This window comes from Suricata suricatta, chromosome 13 (genome assembly GCF_006229205.1).
Source record: "Suricata suricatta isolate VVHF042 chromosome 13, meerkat_22Aug2017_6uvM2_HiC, whole genome shotgun sequence".
Lineage (NCBI taxonomy): Eukaryota > Metazoa > Chordata > Mammalia > Carnivora > Herpestidae > Suricata > Suricata suricatta.
Genome location: NC_043712.1, coordinates 84,439,090 through 84,457,031, shown reverse-complemented (window position 1 = coordinate 84,457,031; position 17,942 = coordinate 84,439,090). Strand labels below are relative to the sequence as shown.

Genomic DNA, 17,942 nt, shown 5'->3' with positions numbered 1-17,942 from the left:
ACATGGATGTGCAGGGGGGTGGGGTGAGAGGGGGGCTGGAAGGGGGAGGAGGGGTCTATGGGGCCCCTGGCCTTCAGGAGAGCAAAGTGCTCAGCCCAGGAGCAAGAAGACTTGGGCTTTCAGACTTTGGACAGCGAGGGAAATGATTTTAAAAGGTTCATCATACTGGCACCTGACAGTCCGTAAAGAAACAGTGGATGACTAACAGAAATTACAGGATGGCTCCACCCTCTCGCTGAAATGGCATATTCTTTTGAATGCTTCGGGTAATTTGACAACACTTAGTGCTCTGGCTAGGAGCAGCCTTCCATCTCGGAGTCTGGAAATGAGGGTAATTAGAACATCCTTATCTTCACTGCCCACTCAGATCTCCTCTGTGACCAGCCTCTCTCCCCTTTTCTTGGCCAAGTCTTCATCCCGTCAGAAATCAATTTATTCGTGCAAGTGGGACAATAGTAGGCAAACTGGGCAGGAAAAAAATATATAACAAATTCAATTATGCAGCATTTGAGGCTCGATTTCCAGTAAAACAAAACTTCCCATCTTCCTCCGCCCACTCAACGAGAGCGTTTATGTAGACACAGCGCCATCTGCTGGCCCCTGGAATCGCAGCAGCTGAGTGTTCACCCTGCACGTAGCTCCTGCACCAAGACCTGAGTAGCTCGTTTCACTCATTCATCCACAACACATTCGGTGGGTGCTTACTTTGCGCCACGCACAATGCTAGGTGAGAGAGGTCCAAGAAAGCATGGCCACTCTCCTATCTAGAGTTGGGGTTAGACTTGGCCCAAGTCAGAATCTTCTCGGGGATTTTTTAAAAATGAAGACTCTTAGGCTTTGCCCTGCGATAATTCTGAATTGGTGGGACTAAGGTAGATTCCAGGAGCCTATGTTTTAAACAAGCTTCCCAGGTGATTCTGAAACAGGGAGTCCACAAATCACATGTTGAGAGAAAGTAATGCTCGAGAAGCAGACAGTGGAATCCATTATTACGATGTAATCCGTGCAATGCCACAACGTGTGGACAGAGTCGGCCGGGGACACAGAGAAGGGATCTCTAACCAGAATGGAGAATAGAGTGGAGTAGGCTTCCCAGAAGGTAAGACTCTGGACAAAGAGAAGTTGACAAGATGGAGGGGGAGCAGAGGATGCAGAGGGTAGAGCATCACCCACAAAGGCAAGAAGACATGAACGTGCACACAGGTTATACGGGATGCTGGAGAAAAGTGTGGTGGAGGCTCAGAAAGGAAGGGCCTGGAAAGCTGAATGCTAACTGTATCCTAAAAGGTCTGGGGAATGCGGGAACTTTCTAAGCAGGAGAATGACTGGGCCAGATCTGCACGATAGGCAGCAATGCCTTAAGGGGGCAGGATAAAGAGAGGGAGGCGTTGGGGAAGAAGTGGTAGATCTCTGGATGGAGACATTAGCACGGGGGCAAGAGGAGGAGCAAACACGGAAGGAGCGAAGGACAGAGAGACTGGGCAGGGGTAGTGAGCGAGCCCAAGGATGACGCTAAGGGTTCTGGGTTGGGAGACCCGATGTCAGCCTTTCCAAAGACAAAGCACACAGAGAGAGAGGGACCAGGTTGGGGAGGGTCAGAAAAGAATAGGAGAGACACCAAAAGAAGGGAGGACATGAACAGCATTCCTTTCTAGTGTAACTGTCACTGCCCTCCTCTACCACTTATTGTGTGATCTTAATTCTTCCTTAACCCACTGCCTTTGCTGTGTTTCAGCTGTAAGGGATCCTAACAGTACGTACCTCACAGGGTTGTTGTGATGATTCAATGGATTAACACACGCTAGGTGCTTAACAAAAGTGCCTCCCACGTTTTAAGACTTGATCGATGTTAGCTATTAGTTATGGCCAGATTACTAACTGGCTGCCGCACATTGGGCCATTGCTCCCAATGCTTCGGTCTCTGTTTCAGAATTATACATCCATGCCCTTTGCTGAATGACTCTGAGGCGCCTCCCACTGGCACAGAGTGCATTCCCCTGTCAGGCATGCAGTGTCAGTGACGCTGTGACACAAGCAGAGGCTTAAATATGCCTGTGAGTTCGGCTTGCTCTTCTGGGCATCTGCAATTCACCAGCCACGACCATGCTGGCCACTAGTTCTGGAGCGACGAACGCCAGGGAGCAGGCCTGGCGGGACCCGCAGCCTCGCTGGGGGAGGGGAGGGCAGCCAGCCCACAGGCTCGTGAGCAAGAAGTGACGTGTGTCACTGAGACATGAATGCTGTCATCACAGAGTCAATCCACTGATCTAGGAAACCTTTCCTGGCCAAATTTTTAACACGTATTCAGAGACTCTGATGTCTCCACACCAGGCCGCTCGAACTACACAGCACGAGGGGCCTGGGCACTCTAGGTCTCTGACAGGACACCAGGCCTTCTCACCTTTCGTACGAGCAATCACTGGGGCACCTGGGTGGCTCAGTCAGTTACGTGTCTGACTTCAGCTCATGATTTCATGTCCTGTGAGTTCGAGCCCTGCGTCGGGCTCTGTGCTGACAGCTCAGGGCCCGGAGCCCGCTTCCGATTCTGTGTCTCCCTCTCTGTCTGCCCCTCCCCAGCTCGCACTCAGTCTCTTTCTCAAAAATAAACGTTAAAAATTAAAAAAAAAAAGCAATCATTATAGAGATTTCCCAACTTGTAGTTGCTGAGAGGTAACTTTGGGTGCCTTTAGGTCCATTAGAAGAGAGGTGCTGAGCCAGAAAAGTGGCAGATGGCCAACCCACTTCTGCTTACACCCTTCCTTCCCCTTGGCCAAGCTCAGCTCATGGCCCTGACCACAGAGTGACCCAACAAAACGTTTACTTACATGCTTGAAACACAGAAGTGGGCCCAACTTGACCTCCAAGTGTCTGAAGAGCAGCAGCGTCTCCAAGGCCTTTCACTGTGCGGAAGGACCCACAGGAGGGAGCGGGTCTTCTTTCCCTTCTTCTGGGTGCTCTTGGGCCTTTCTGCATCCCTCAGTTGTGCCTGATAACCTGCTTCAGTCCAGACAGAGCGGAGAGAGCACTGAGTCAGGAGTCAAGAAAAACCACAAAAAGTTCTGCTGCCTGCATGTCTAACATTGAGTAAATCACTTCACTGGCTGCCTCTCGGTTTTCTGTCTGTAAAATGGGGGTGATAGGACCGGCCCCCAGTCATTACCCAGTGGTCGTAACGATAAAACAAAAACGTGCTCTCAGAGCTGGGGGCAGCTCAGTGGGTTAAAAGCCTGAGACTCTCCATCTCCAGGTCATGCGTCGGAGCCCAGTGGTGAGGGTGGAGATAATGTAAAAAATAAAAAGAGTTTTAAAAGGTGCATATTTATTTTAAAAACTGAAAAATGGGGCGCCTGGGTGGCTCAGTCGGTTAAGCATCGACTTCAGCCCAGGTCATGATCTCACGGTTCATGAGTTCAAGTCCCGTGTGGGGCTCTGTGCTAACAGCTCAGAGCCTGGAGCTGCCTCAGATTCTGTGTCTCCCTCTCTCTCTGCCCCTCCCGACTCTCTCTCTCTCAAAAATAAATAAACACTAAAAATGTTTTAAAAACTGTAAAATGAAGCATAAATGATAGGCCTTAGCACTGGAGCTTCGTGGCGGGGGCTGGGGGAGCAGGAAGAATCACAGAAAGCCACCTCCTTCTGTGAGTCTGGGGACTGCCACACAGCCGCAGGGCAGCCTTCACCCGGCGGGGAGTCTTGGGTTTGACAGCAGTCTGAGGCTTAGAATTCTCCACCTGAGCCCTCATCATTTCTTTTCTTTCTTGTAAAGTTTATTTCCCTTATTTTGAGAAGGGGGGAGAGAGAGAGCAGAGGGACAGAGAGATCCCAAGCAGGATCTGAGCCGTCAGCACAGAGCCCGACGGGGGCTCGAACTCACAAACCTCGAGATCAAGACCTGCGCGCAAGTCCGACGCTTCAGGACCGAGCCAGCCAGGCGCCCAGCCCTGATCATCTCCTACCCCACTGCGGGCCCCCGCTGGTGAGGGCAGATTAGGTGCTAGCAGAGTTCACCTTGCTCCTTGTTGCTCCTCAATTAGCACTTGCTGGGAAACAACTTGTCTTCACCTGCTCGCACGTATTCTGCGCTGTTCTCCAGACAGCGACTGGCAAACCCAACGCCAGACTGCGAAGGCAGCGTTTGCCCCAAGGGCCCTTTCTGTACAGGGCTTTGTCGGTTTGTGGGTTTTCTTCTGTTTTTGTTCGAAGCACCAAGAGCGCAGAACCAGGTTGTTCCTGAAACCCTTCCCGTTCCGTGCAGATCCTCACGGCGCCCCACGGCGTCACAGCTCCATCCACGGGGCTAATTTGAGTAATTAACTTTTTAAAACGTATCTGCTTCCTGATAGTATCTTAATGCGCTCACATATTTGTCTTTTAATAGCAGTCTTTAAAATCTTGAGCCAAAGATTGGGGGTGGGGAGATTAAAAGAAGAAAGAGGATCTCCACTTCCAACAAAACGACTTGCAGAGGCTTCCTTCACACAACGACAGGGGCTCACGCAGCGCCCCGCCCCGCGCTCTGAAGCCGTGCGATCCCCGCTCACCGAGCAGAGGGAGGCCCAGGGCGGCCCGCACCTGCTCAGCTCTAGAACCAGGCCTAGGACTCACCTCTCCTCCTGGGCACCTCGTTCTTCTGAAGGGAATGTTGGATGAGGCGGAGGCTGCAACTATTGACTGAAAAGAGATATTGATAATTAAAAGACTTGTTCACAGATTAAAATGGTCCTGTTATTACTATTATACTATTACTGTTTGCTTTTGTTGTTTCATAGTGGTCATCATCACTACCCTCTTCTTTCCAGAAGGAATACGCCAGAGCGTAGGGGCTTTGCTGTGTTCACTGCTATATTCCTTTTTTTTTTTAAATGTTTTTATTCATTTCTTTTTTTTTTTGAGAGACAGAGAGAGTGTGAGCAGGGGAGGGTCAGAGAGAGAGGGAGATACAGAAACTGAAGCAGGCTCCAGGCTCTGAGCTGTCAGCACAGAGCCCGATGCAGGGCTCGAACCCACGAACTGTGAGATCATGACCTGAGCTGCAGCTGGACGCTTAACCAACTGAGCCTCCCAGGCACCCCTCATTGCTATATTCCTAAAACCATGTCTGACCTTCCGTAAATACTAATTGAAACAAGCAAACAAAAAATGAATCCATATGAATAATAAAAAGGTGATGTTATCAACTATATCTCAATAAAGCTGAAAAAATTAGGCTGAGGAAAAATCCACTGCCCTTATCGTTTTTTTTAAGTGAAATTATGGGGGTGCCTGGGTGGCTCAGTAGGTTGAGCACGTGACTCTTGACTTCAGCCCGGGTCATGCTCCCAGAGTCCTGGGATCAAGCCCCGTGTTGTCAGGTTCAGAGCCAAGTGTGGAGCCTGCTTAAGATTCTCTCTCTCTGCCCCTCTCCCCTGCTCACACACACTCTCTCTCTAAAACAAATAAAGTGAAGTTATGTTAAATTAGATTTGTTTTATTCCCAACATGATTGGGAGGAGAAAAAGTATATAGGTTCATTACAGCTTTTTCAAATGAAACAGAAAAGTGAAAAAACAAGTAAACACATCTCACGCATTAGCCTTAGGATGGCCCAAACTCGGAGAACAGAGGTCATGTGAGCATAGGGTAAGAAAGGGGCCGTGTGCACGCCCCGAGGGGGGCTCTCACCGGACACAAATCCTGATGTCCTTGATCTTGGCCTCCCAGCCTCCAGAGCCATGAGAAAACAAAAATGCAAGCCGCTCAGCCTATGGCATCTTGTCGTGGCCCCTGGAGCAGACTGACACAGGATACATGTTAGCGTTTCTCGTGGGTAAACACCCATGGGAGAGAATTGCTTGCTTGTTGGTGGTGGTGGTCGTGGTTTGGTTGTCTTCACACCACACGGGGAATGTGCTGACATCGTGACAAGGTTTACGATGGCACATGCCACACAGTGGTGTGAACACCCATCGTCACGCTTACGAACTACAAAAGAATCGGTTGCTTGGCTTTCTGGTAACTTTATAAGAAATTGCCAAACTGTTTTCCAGAGTCGCTGTATCATTTGTGTTGACACCGGCTGCAGTTGCCTCACAGCCTCTTCGATATGCGGTGTTACCTGGCGAGGCTTATGTGTTGTTTTTTGTTTGCTTTAATTTTAGCTATCCTGGTGGCATATACTGGTATCTAGTTATGGTACTGTTTTACATTTTCCTTTTCTTTTTACATTTTTTTTTTGAAAGAGAGCAAGAGATCGAGCGGGAGAAGGGGGCAGAGATCGAGCGGGAGAGAGACAGAGACAGAGAGAGAGAGAGATCCTCAAGCAGGCTCCATGCTAAGCAGGGCTCAACCCACGACCCTGGGATCATGGCCTGAGCCGAAATCAAGAGTCCAGTGCTTCACCAACTGAGCCATCCAGGCGCCCCGACGTTTTCCTGATGATCAGCGATTTTAAGCATCTTTCAAATACCTACATGTTAATCATACATTCTATGATGAAGTATTTGTTCACATTTCATGCCTATTTTGTTATCGGTTTGTGTGTTTTGTTATTACTGAAGCGTTAAGGGGTCTTTATCCAGATACAAGCATTTCATTCAGTATATGCTTTGCAAAGATTTTCCCCCAGGCTGTCTTGCCTTCATATGTTCTAAGCATTGTCTTTCAAAGGGCCTATGTTTTTATTTTTCATTTATTTATTTATGTTTATTTATTTTTGAGAGAGAGAGAGACGTGCATGTGAGTTGGGGAGGGGAAGACAGAGAGGGAGACACAGAGTCCAAAGCAGGCTCTAGGCTCTGAGCTGTCGGCACAGAGCTCGATGTGGGGCTTAATAGACTGTGAGACGGCGACCTGAGCTGAAGCTGGGTGCTCAACCAACTGAGCCACCCAGGCACCCCACTAAGTTTTTATTTTTAATAAAGTCCAGTTTACAAAATTTTTCTGTTTGGTTCATGTTTTTTTGTGTCCTAAAAAATCTTTACCTAAACAAAAATGACAATGATTTTCTCCTATTTTTTTCAGAAGTTTTATAATTTTTTTTAAGTTTACTTACTTATTTTGAGAGAGACAGACAGAGCACACAAGCAGGGGAGGAGCGGAGAGAGAGGGAGAGAGAGAATCCCAAGCAGGCTCTGCCTGCCAATGCAGAGCCCGAAGGGGAGCTCAAACCCACAGACTGTGAGATCACGACATGAGCTGAAATCAGGAGCCGGATGCTTAACCAACTGAGCTACCTACATGCCCTGAAGTGTTATAATTTTTAACTTTTGAGGTGTATGATCCACTTTGAATTAATTATGGCATATGATGTGAAGTAGGATTTGAGTTCATGTGTTTCCACAAGAATACCCTATTATTCTAACAACATTATTATTTTTTAAGTAATCTCTACACCCAACGTAGGGCTCAAACTCACAACCCCAAGATCAAGAGTCACGTGCTCTACTAACTGAACCACCCAGTTTCCCCTCTAGCAACACTGTTAAGAAGACTATCCTTTTCTTGTCAAAAATGAGTTGATGTTATTATATGGAAGTCTATTTTTGGACTGCATATTCTGTCCTGTCCATCTGCCTGTCTTTATGTGAACACTACACTGTCTTAATTACTGTAGCCTTACAGTAAATCTTGAAATTGCGTAAAATTCTCCATTTCTGTTTTCTTTCTTAAGGTTGTTTTGGCTGATCTGGATTCTTTGCATTTCTCTACAAATTTTAGAATCAGTCCATCAGTCTCTATTAAATAATAAAAAACCTACTGACATTGTGACTGAGACTATGTTAAATCTATAGATGATCTGGGGGAGAATGGAGAGAGAATGTCTAACCATTTAAGTCTTCTATAATTTTTCTTGGAAATATTTTGTAATGTTCAGTATTCAGTCTTTGCCTTCAATTTGTTAGACTTACCCCTAATATTTATTTTAACGTTACTACAGGGGCACCTGAGTGGCTCAGCCCATTGAGCACTGGACTTCGACTCAGGTCATGATCTTGGGGTTCATGAGTTTGACCCCCACATCGGGCTCGCTGCCGTCGGCCTGTCAGTGCAGAGCCTGCTTTGGATCCTCTGTCCACCTCTCTTCCCTCCTCCCCTTGCGCTCTCCTCAAAATAAATAAATATTTAAAACAAATTATTTCAAATGGCATTTTAAAAACGTATTTGATTTCATTATTATTTAACTTACATCCCCGTTAGTCAGCATATACAATAATGATTTCAGGAGTAGCTTCTAGTGATTCATCCCCTACGTATAACACCCAGTGCTCATTCCCAACAAGTGTCCTCTTTAATGCCCCTGCCCATTTAGCCCATCTCCCCCCAAACCTCCAGAAACCCTGTTTGTTCTCTGAATTTAAGAGTCTCTTACGTTTTGTCCCCCGCCCTGTTTTTATATTAGTTGGTTCCCCTCCCTTACATTCATCTGTTTTGTATCTTAAATTCCACATATGAGTGAAGTCATACGATATTTGTCTTTCTCTGATTACTTTGGCTTAGCATAGTACCCTCTACTTTCATCCACGTTGTTGCAAATGGCAAGATTTCATTCTTCATGACTGCAAAAACTTTTCATTTGTAATTGTCTGTTGCTAGTGTATAGAAATACTACTGTTTCTCTGTGTTTGACTCAATCTTGCAACTAGAACTCATTAGTTCTAGTGGCTTAAAAAAGTTTTTTTATGTTTATTCATTTTCTGAGAGAGAGACAGACAGAGCGTGAGTGGGGGAAGGGCAGAGACATCTAGTAGCTTTTTTGTAGATTCCTTAGGATTTTCTACATTCAACCTCATTTGTGAGCGAGACAGTTGTGTTTCTTCCTTTCCAGTCTTCCTGGCTTATTGCACTGGCCAGCACCTCCAGAACAAGGTGAAGCAGACATGATGAGGAGAGACATCTTTGTCCTGCTCCTCACATTCGGAAGAATATATTCACCATTAAGTATGATGTTAGCTTTAGGCTTGTTTGTTTTGTAGGCTATTGGCTCTTTGGTATCTTGTTGAATCCTGCTGTGACTTGGAACATGGTCACTCGAAATATTTCACGTGAATGGAAAGAACATATCTATGTATCTAGAGATCTCCGACATTTTCTCATTTTAACACTTCCCCACGCATAGGAATTATGTTAATATCTTAGAGTTGTATCACCCCAATAGATATTTTTTATTTAAAAAAATTAACTTTGTTTACATCTTGGAAAATTTCAGTATCAGTTTCCTCCTCCTGTCTTCTTCTCCCTCCTTCTGAATGCCGCTACATGGCATTTCGTCATACGGACGGGTCACGGTAGAGTTAACCAGGACGCCCTACTTTGAAGGGTATTTTTTGTTTTGGAGGTTTTGTTGTTTAATCGGGAGGCAAAGTGCTCTCTTTTTCTTTTCTTTTCTTCTTTTTAACCTTTTGACCCCCTTCTCTCATTTCTCCCTCTCCCCACCCTTGCCTTGGCAACTATCACCAGTCTGTTCTCCGTATCTATGGGCTTGGCTTGTTGATGTTTGAGATTCCACATAGAAGAGAGAGCGAATGGTATTTATCTGACTTATTTCACTGAGCATAATGCCCTCAAGGTCCATCAGTGTTGTAGTAAATGGAAAGAACTCATTCTTTTTGATGGCCGAGTAACGTCTTTGTATATACCACATTCCATATTCCACAATGTCTTTATCCACTCATCCATCAGTGGACACTTAGGCTGTGTCCATATTCTGCCTATTGTAACTAATGCTTCAGTGAATATCAGAGTGCACGTATCCTTTTGAATTAGTGTTTCTGTTTTCTTCTGACCAATACCCAAATGTGGAGTTGCTAGATCATATAGCAGTTCTATTTTTTAATATTTTGAGAAAACTCCATAGTGGTTTCCAGAGTGACTGCGCCAGTTTACATTCCCACCAATGAGACACAAGGGCTCCCTTTTCTCTACATCCCCGCCAACGTTTGTTATTTCTGGTCCTTAGCCATTTACCTTATAGCCAGTCTAAGAGGTATGAGGTAGTATCTCACTGTGGCTTTGATTTGCACTCCCCTGATGACTAATGATGTTGGGCATCTTTTCATGTTCCTGTTGGCCATCTGTACATCTTCTCTGGAAAAATAAAATTCCATTGTATGAATACACTGCATTCTGTTTACCCATTCACCTGGTGAAGGAGGTGTGGGTTGCTTCCACCTTTGGGCTATTATGAACGGTGTTGCTATAAACACTCATGTACAAATTTTGTGTAGACATAAGTTTTCAATTCCCTCGGGTATATATACCTAGCAGTGGAATTGGGTTATATGGTACCACTATGTTTAGTTGAGAAACTGCCAGATTGTTCTAAAATTACTGCACCATTTTACATTCCCACCGGAAGTGCGTAAGAATCCTGAATCCTCCACATCTTCACCAACACTTGCTGTGATCTGACTTCATTTTAACCTCTCTTTACTTTCCAATTTTTCTTTTTCCCTACCTCCTTCACTCACTTCTCTATTTCCTCCCCTCATTTGGACAAATCTTCAGAATTTCTTTTCTTCTTAATTTTTTTTTAAATATTTATTCATTTTTGAGAGACAGAGACAGAGCATGAGTGGAGGTGGGGCAGAAAGAGAGGGAGACACAGAATCTGAAGCAGGCTCCAAGTTCAGAGCTGTCGGCACAGAGCCCGATGCAGGGCTTGAACTCATGGACCACGAATTCATGACACTGACCTGAAGTCGAACACTTAACCAATGGACCCACCCTGGTGTCCTTAAATCTTCAGAATTTCTAATATTACTCAGACCCTAAAACTGTTCCACCCAGGAACTCCTTCCCTTGTATTAGATCCTAAATTCCTCTTTGGTTAAAATCCCTACTGGCCTGTAACATTTCTACTATGCCCATTTTTGGATTTCTAATCCTTAACAGTCAAACCCCGATCTAAATGCAATGCACCTCATCAGTGTTTCTAAGGATCTCAGGGTTTGAAAAGAATCTTTGAAGTTGCCTAGTCTCATTCATTTTATGAAAGAAGGACTTGGAGAGAAAATGTAATGAAAAGAAAGTGGAAAATAAGAGAAGGGAAGCAGAGAAGAGGGACAATGGGAGCACCAAGTATAAGCCTGACATCTTACATAATCTTATTTAAATCTGACAACGACCCCATAGGATCGGTGTTACCTTTCCCGTGTTTCAATAATGAGGGGACTCAAGCTGAGACGTTACTCATTTTGTTCAAGGTCCCTCAGCCTGTGAGAGTGGAACTGAGCTACTAGCCACTACAAACCCTGTGATGCAGGAAACGCAAATTTCACGAAGGATGAGCCTCATGGGTGTCTGGTTGCCTTATCCCTTGGTCCTGGGACGGAACATGGGCCACAGCTTCAGCAGGGAAGGGGCCTAATCCGGAGAGTAACACAGTGTCTTGTTTCTGAAGGGAAGTCCGTGCTTTGATGGGAGAAGTTCGGTCTCAAAGGACAGAGGGTGACTCCGTCTAGGAGAAGCGGGGCTCGGAAGCACCTCCTGCGGGTCAGGTTGTGGTACTTGTCACCTGGAAGGAACTCCAGAGTTAGACTTGGGAGACGGTGTAGACAATTTCAGGAGAGAACTTCAGAACATGGGTTACCTCAGTAGCAAAGGAAGCCACTCATAGTTTTGCAAATTATTCAAAGAGCAGTAGCAGTTTATAAAAATAGACAGAATAAGGTCATTACACAACCAAGTTCATTTGTTTCATTTTTGCCCTTGACTTCTAGGTCTTGCTTTTGAAAATATTTTTGAAAAATTAAATCTTGTTGCATAATTAACAAAGTCAAACCTTTAAACCATAATCAGAGAGAAGTCCGAGCTCCATCTCTAACTCTCTGTTCCATTCCCTCCTCCCCTGGAGGTAGTCAGGGTTTTGTTCTGTTTTTTAATTTGTTTTTTTTTTTTTTTTAATTTTCTTAACGTTTATTTATCTTTGACAGACAGAGACAGAGCAGAGCAGGGGAGGGGCAGAGAGAGAGACACACACACACACACAGAATCCAAAGCAGGCTCCAGGCTCTGAGCTGTCAGCACAGAGGCTGACACGGAGCTTGAACCCATGAACCATGAGATCATGACCTGAGCGACTGAGCCACCCAGGCGCCCCTTTACTTTGTTCTTTGTTTTTATCTTATCTTTCTATTTTTTCCTTTTTTTTTTTTTTAAGTAACCTCTATGCCCAAGGTGGGGCTCGAACTCATAACCCTGATTTGCTCTATGACTAAGCCAGACGCCCCTTATCTACTTCTTAAAAATATATAAGGCAGGGGTGCCTGCGTGGCTCAATTGGTGGAGCATGCAACTCTTAATCTTAGGGTTGTAAGTTTGAGTCCCACGTTTGTTGGGTGTAGAGATTACTAAAAGATAAAATCTTAAAATATGGTATATTCATTTCCTCCTCCCCATTTAGTTAAATGGTAGTATATTACCTTAGTTTGGCCACTTTGCTTTTTTTCACTGGATATCATGTTATAGCTGTACATTAAGATATTTGTTATTTGTTTTTAGAGCTATGTACTAATTCTAGGACGTGAATGGGTCCTAGTTTATGAAATCATAAACTGATTTGATGAACATTGAAGTCTTGATGAACATTGAAGTTGTTTCCACTTTCTTTGATATTACAAATAGTGGTCACTGAGTAACCTTATGTATCCTTTTGTATTTTTGTCAGTGGATCTTTGGGCTTGATGCCTAGCAGTGAGATTTTGGATTGACAGGTAAATGTATATGCAATTTTGCTAGACAGTGTCAGATTTCCCTCCCCTTGGATGTTACCATTTTTGGCATTCCCACCAGCAAAAAATAAAAGTGCGTGTTCCCCGACTACTTTGTCAACACATTTTGCTGTCTAAACTTTTAGATTTCTGCCAATCTGAGAGTTGGGCAATAGTATCTTCCTGCAGTTTTCATTTGCCTTTCCTTTAAGTGTGATTGCGTATCTTTTCACATATTTAAAGATCCTTTATTTTTGTGTGTGTGTGTGAATTGTGTGTGTATCCCTTGTCTATTTTCCACAAGGTGATGGTTTTCCTTTTCTTCTCCATCTCAGGAAGCCCTCACGTACTTAGGAAGGATAAGGATGGCGACGTGCTGAGTGCCAGCTTACACGTGCTGATTGTTAAATCGTCGGGAATTCTGTGACCCAGCTGATGGCACATTGGTACAGTTGAGTGCGTTTTGGCAGCTTAAAATCTATGTGGTGGGAGAACTGACATCACGGCCATTGGCAATGACTGTGACCCAGGAGTGCCCCTCGCCCTACAGAGCACAGCCACATGACATTAACCCTTCGTAAGTGGGAAATACTCTTTCCCAGTTTTTGACTTGTCTTTTTATTTTGCTTATGATGTGTTTGGCCGGTGCAAAACTTTTACTTTTGCTCTTGTTCTGTATAGTCCAAATTTCAGTCTTTTCCTTAATTGCCTCCGGATTTTGAGTTCAGGAAGTTTCCCCAGTTCCTTGATTAGAGAGGAATCCGCTCTTACTTCCTTCTAGTACTTATATAGCTTTGTTTCTTTAAAGAGTTTTTCAAATCTTTGACCCACTTGGAATTCACCTTGTGTGGAGAAATGGATATGATTGTCTGGCTATTTACGAAGAAAGCCTTTTTCCTCCATTGATTTGAGATGCCACCTTCATCACACATTTAATTTCCAGATGCAATTATTACTTTCTACTCTATTTTATTGGTCTTGGAATTCATGTCCCAATACCATAATCTTATTGTACAGGCCTTATAATGTTGCAATGACTGGTAGGGCTGGCCTCATTTTCTTCTTTCTCAGTGCTTTCCCGAATATTCTCACTGATTTAATCTTCCAAGGTTCCTTCTTCTGTTGCTTTTGCAAAGTGTTTTCAAAAATATGGCTCTGGAGCACCTGGTGGCTCAATTGGTTAAGCATTCAACTTTGACTCAGGTCATGATCTAACAGTTCACGAGTTCGAGCCCCGTGTGGGCTCTGAGCTGTTAGCTGGAGCCTTCTTCAGATTCTGTGTCTCCTTCTCTCTCTCTCTCTCTCTCTCTCTGCTCCTCCCCTGCTCTTGCTCCATCTCTCAAAAATAAACATTTTCTGACTTCTGCCTCCTCTGTAGGGTCCGTAACCCTACTTTAGTTGAGACCCTCTCCTTTTTCCTCTGATGTTCTTGCTCTGGATAAGTTGAATTCTACTCCCAGACGTTTCCTTGGACAAAAAGTGTGATGTAAACTTCATCTAGCATTTTTGAAGTCACTAATTCCGTTACTGAGTAGCATATGGGATTTTTTTCAACTACACATTGTAAATCAAAAAATCTCTTTCATAGGAGGTTTGCTTTGTGCAATTAGAAATAATTTTCAGGCACTTGTCAGTCCTACCCTTTAGCAGAATCTGACTCATTGACTCATTTAATTACTCCTTCCTCGAAACAGCTGGCTGATTGCCAGCTGACACCAGGCTCCCGCTCACTAACTTTCGTCTCCCTCTCGGGCTCTCTCTGTGTTTCCTCCTCAGCCATGAAAGGTGGGGAGCTCCAGAACTCAGCTTTCAGACCCCTTCTCCTCTCATCTAAATTCACTCCCTTAGTTTATACTATCTTGAGAATTTAAATGATGACTCCCGGGGTGCCTGGGTGGCTCAGGCAGTTAAACGTCAGACTCTCGGTTTCGGGTCAGGTCATAATCCCAGGGATGGAGCCCTGTGTCCGGCTCCTCGCTGAGCGGGGAGCCTGCTTGAGATTCTGTCTCTCTCTCTCTCTGCCTTTTCCCTGCAAGCTTTCTCTCTCAAATTTAAATAAATAAACATTCCCAAATTTTATATCTCCAGCCCGGATCTGCACTACATACTCGAAATCTGTACCCCTTATCAACTCCCACTGGACGTCTCAAAGACATCTCCAGGTTATCATCTCCCCCAAACCTGTTTCCCGTAGAACCCTCCCATCATCTCAGTTAATGACAGTTCTGTTCTAGCAGCTGGCGGGTGAGGCGCACATTGGGTCCAGTCTCTAATCCACCCCCCCCTGGGCGCACTCTTGTGGCCACAAGTTGCAGTGATGAGGTTTTGGACGGATGGGGGTTCGGAGGTAACGGTCAAGAAAGAATTCTTTGGTGCAAGAGGTAATTTTATTGGGGAGCCTGGATGGCTCAGTGAGTTAAGCGTCCGACTTCGGCTCAGGTTGTGATCTCGCAGTTCCTGAGTTTGAGCCCCACATCGGGCTCTGTGCTGACCGTTCAGAGCCTGGAACCTGCTTCAGAATCTGCGTCTCACTCCCTCTCTGCCCCTCCCCTGCTTGTGTTCTCTCTAAAATGAATAAATGTTAAAAAAAATTTTTTTTTAAATTTTTAAAGGCACAGGGACAGGACTCATGGGCAGAAAGAGCTGCAATGGGATTGTGCCAAGTGACTAGTTATATACTATGGAGGTGGGGAGGTGAAGTCCAAAGGGAGGCCTCCAGAGAGGCCTTGATGTGCTAAAGAGGACTCCTAGGATACTGGGGGCCTTGCTCTGGTCAAGCTAAGGCTGTTCTCTCTCATGTAAAACTTCAAGATTAGGACGGTAGGGGGTTCCCAGGGAAAGGTTACACTCTGTATTTGCCTCCAGTATTGGTCAGTGGGCTGCAGGTTATAAGGAAATTTAATTGCACCTGCCATTTCCTTCTTGCCTTTGTTCCTACGTCACTATGGAGGGGAGGGTGATATTAGGGGCTTCAGGAAACTCAGGTTTCTGGAGATTAGGCTATTGAGAAGACTGTCTTTTTCTGTAATTTACTAAAATATTCGTAAACTGATGGAGACTCAGGTTCTGCAGGGCTGTGATGTCTATCAGTTAGCCATTTGTTTCCTTTCCTTTGTTCGTGGGCAGCCTGGAGAGCCTGAGGAATGTCCCACATGTCCGGGGGGGGGGGGTGCAGGTAATGCTGGCTTGTGCCTCCCCCGCAGCTTGCCTGATGTTGCCTGTGACCCCGGCCTCCCGCCACAGGGGTCCATCCCAGGCTTCTCCAGACCCTGACTTCTGCAGGATTCCTAGGCCAGCCTGGCACACAGGCCCTTCCTGCGCCTGGAGTCCATTTACACCCCCTGAGGCACTAGGCCCCATGAAGGCCTGGTGTGGAGAAATGCCCGATAGGCCCCGCTGCCCGGACAGTTGTCACAGTTTGGCACTCACTCATTTGTAATCAACAAACTCTAGCAAAGCTGCAATTAGTTGGCAGCTTTGTGGGGCCTGTGGATGTGACCACAACACTCAGCTTTTTTTCTCCGCAGTGACAGGATGATTCCTCCGCTCTTCTGTTTGTCTAAACTTTTTTTTCCCCTAAGCAAAACTTCCTTAAGATTTTCTTTCAGGGCCCTTTTGCAGCTAAAAGCTCAAATGTTCCAGGCATTGGAGATTAGAAGTACCTTCTCTACACCCTCAGGGTTTCTAGTGTTTCCCCACTTGGACTTGTCCAGACTTTTCCTCCTTTTCGTCAGATGTTTCCCTGTTTCCATTCCTCTCGTTTATATTCTTTTCCCTTTCGTAATCCCTTCCTTAGCTTTCTTCGGGTGATTTGGATGGCCTTTTTCTAACGACATGAACTGAATGTGTTAGTCACTTGTCTTCATTCTTTCTTTTTAAAATTTTTAAATGTTTATTGATTTTTGAGAGCGAGAGAGGGGCAGAGAGGGAGGGAGGGGCAGAGAGGGAGGGAGGGGCAGAGAGGGAGGGAGGCACAGAATCCCAAGCAGTCTCTCGAACTCAGGAACCGAAAGATTGTGACTTGAGCTGAAGGAGCCACTCAGGTGCCCCTGGTTTCATTCTTTCTTAATCATGAGTATCATAAGCTATTCAGTTTCTTTCTTTTTTTTCAATGTTAGTGGGGTGGGAGGGAGAAAGGGAGGGGGGGGACAATCTAAAGCAGGCTCCAGGCTCTGAGCTGATGGAGGGCTCGAACTCATGAACTGTGAGATCACGACCTGAGCCAAAGTAGGATGCTTAGCCAGCTGAGCCCCCCAGTCGCCCATCTAAGGGCAGCTTCTTCCATCCATTAAACGCCCCCCCCAATCTGATCACCCAGCTCAGATACACTTACCCTGTGGCTGGCATTGTACTGGTCACACCTTAGTTTAACAACCCATGCCAACTTTCCACGCCCATCTTACTGATGAAATAGGCACTCAGGTATCTGCCTTGGGATGCCTGGCTGACTCAGTCAAAAGAGCATGCAACTCTTGATCTCAGGATTATGAGTTCAAGCCCCACCTTGGGCGTGGAGATTACTAAAAAGAATAAATAAACTATAAAAAAAAGTCAGTCATGTATTTCTATTCCTGGAACATCTGAACAGGTTTAAGGCTCCCCCCCGCTACCAGAGCAAACGCCGTGTCTTCAGAGTAGCGGTTCCTAAAGCACTGACCACCTGATCTACAACAGCCTCCTCCACACTTCCTCGCGTTCATTTTGTTCATCTCACTGGTCGCAAATTATCTTGTTCATTTATCTGTTTCCTCGCGATGATCTGCCTCCACCACTAACCTTAAACTTCAAGGCACAGAAACTTTGTCTTGTTCAACAGCGCATTCTCGAGGCTGCTCAGTATCGCATCCGGCGTCGCATCTGGTGCCTAGTGGGCACTGAAGGTATACCTATAGCATCAATGCGTTGCCGAAAACAAATAATGGAGCTTGTGCAGGAGCCAGCGCTTCTAGACGCCCCCGAAAGTAACAACAGCTACTCTTGAATCTTAAAGTGCGATCCTGGGAGACAAGAGGCACCCCTCCACAGCCGCGACTTGAAGCACCTCACTGAATTGCAGTCGGGTGTCCCCTCCAGTGGCAGGAGCAGGAAACGACCCGGGTCACCCATTGTGATTCTACGCACATCAACGTACCTTAAAAACCAGAGCGAAAGCAAGTGGTGGGGGGGAGCGGTCGCCCGGCAGCAGAGGAGGGAGGGAGGTGCGGGCTGGGGGGAGGAGGGGACAGTCTGGGGACCCGGGAGCGGCGCGACGGAGCG

The 17,942-nt window shown here is 45.7% G+C and overlaps 1 protein-coding gene, 1 long non-coding RNA gene and 1 other non-coding gene across 5 annotated transcripts in view; 1 reads left to right on the top strand and 2 right to left on the bottom strand.

The window, feature by feature from the left end:
- Window positions 1–232: 232 nt before the first annotated feature.
- LOC115276204 lies at window positions 233–17,921 on the bottom strand. 2 transcript variants are annotated; one of them, XR_003901858.1, is made up of 5 exons: window positions 17,463–17,921; window positions 5,662–5,773; window positions 4,606–4,671; window positions 2,826–2,997; window positions 233–464 (listed from the first exon to the last, which is right to left on the bottom strand). It is a non-coding gene; the product is annotated as an uncharacterized LOC115276204 (long non-coding RNA). The 2 variants fall into 2 exon arrangements; XR_003901859.1 differs by having other exon boundaries at window positions 2,826–2,994.
- LOC115277185 lies at window positions 5,872–5,973 on the bottom strand. The gene has a single exon (XR_003902290.1). It is a non-coding gene; the product is annotated as a small nucleolar RNA U13 (small nucleolar RNA).
- AK3 (adenylate kinase 3) overlaps window positions 17,681–17,942 on the top strand; it is a 16,535-nt gene continuing 16,273 nt past the window's right edge. The window contains exon 1 of one of the 2 annotated variants that reach the window (XM_029920097.1): window positions 17,681–17,836. The gene's annotated coding sequence lies outside the window, so the exon portion shown is untranslated. The remainder of the gene's footprint in view (window positions 17,837–17,942) is intronic. The other variant, XM_029920098.1, reaches the window with a different exon arrangement.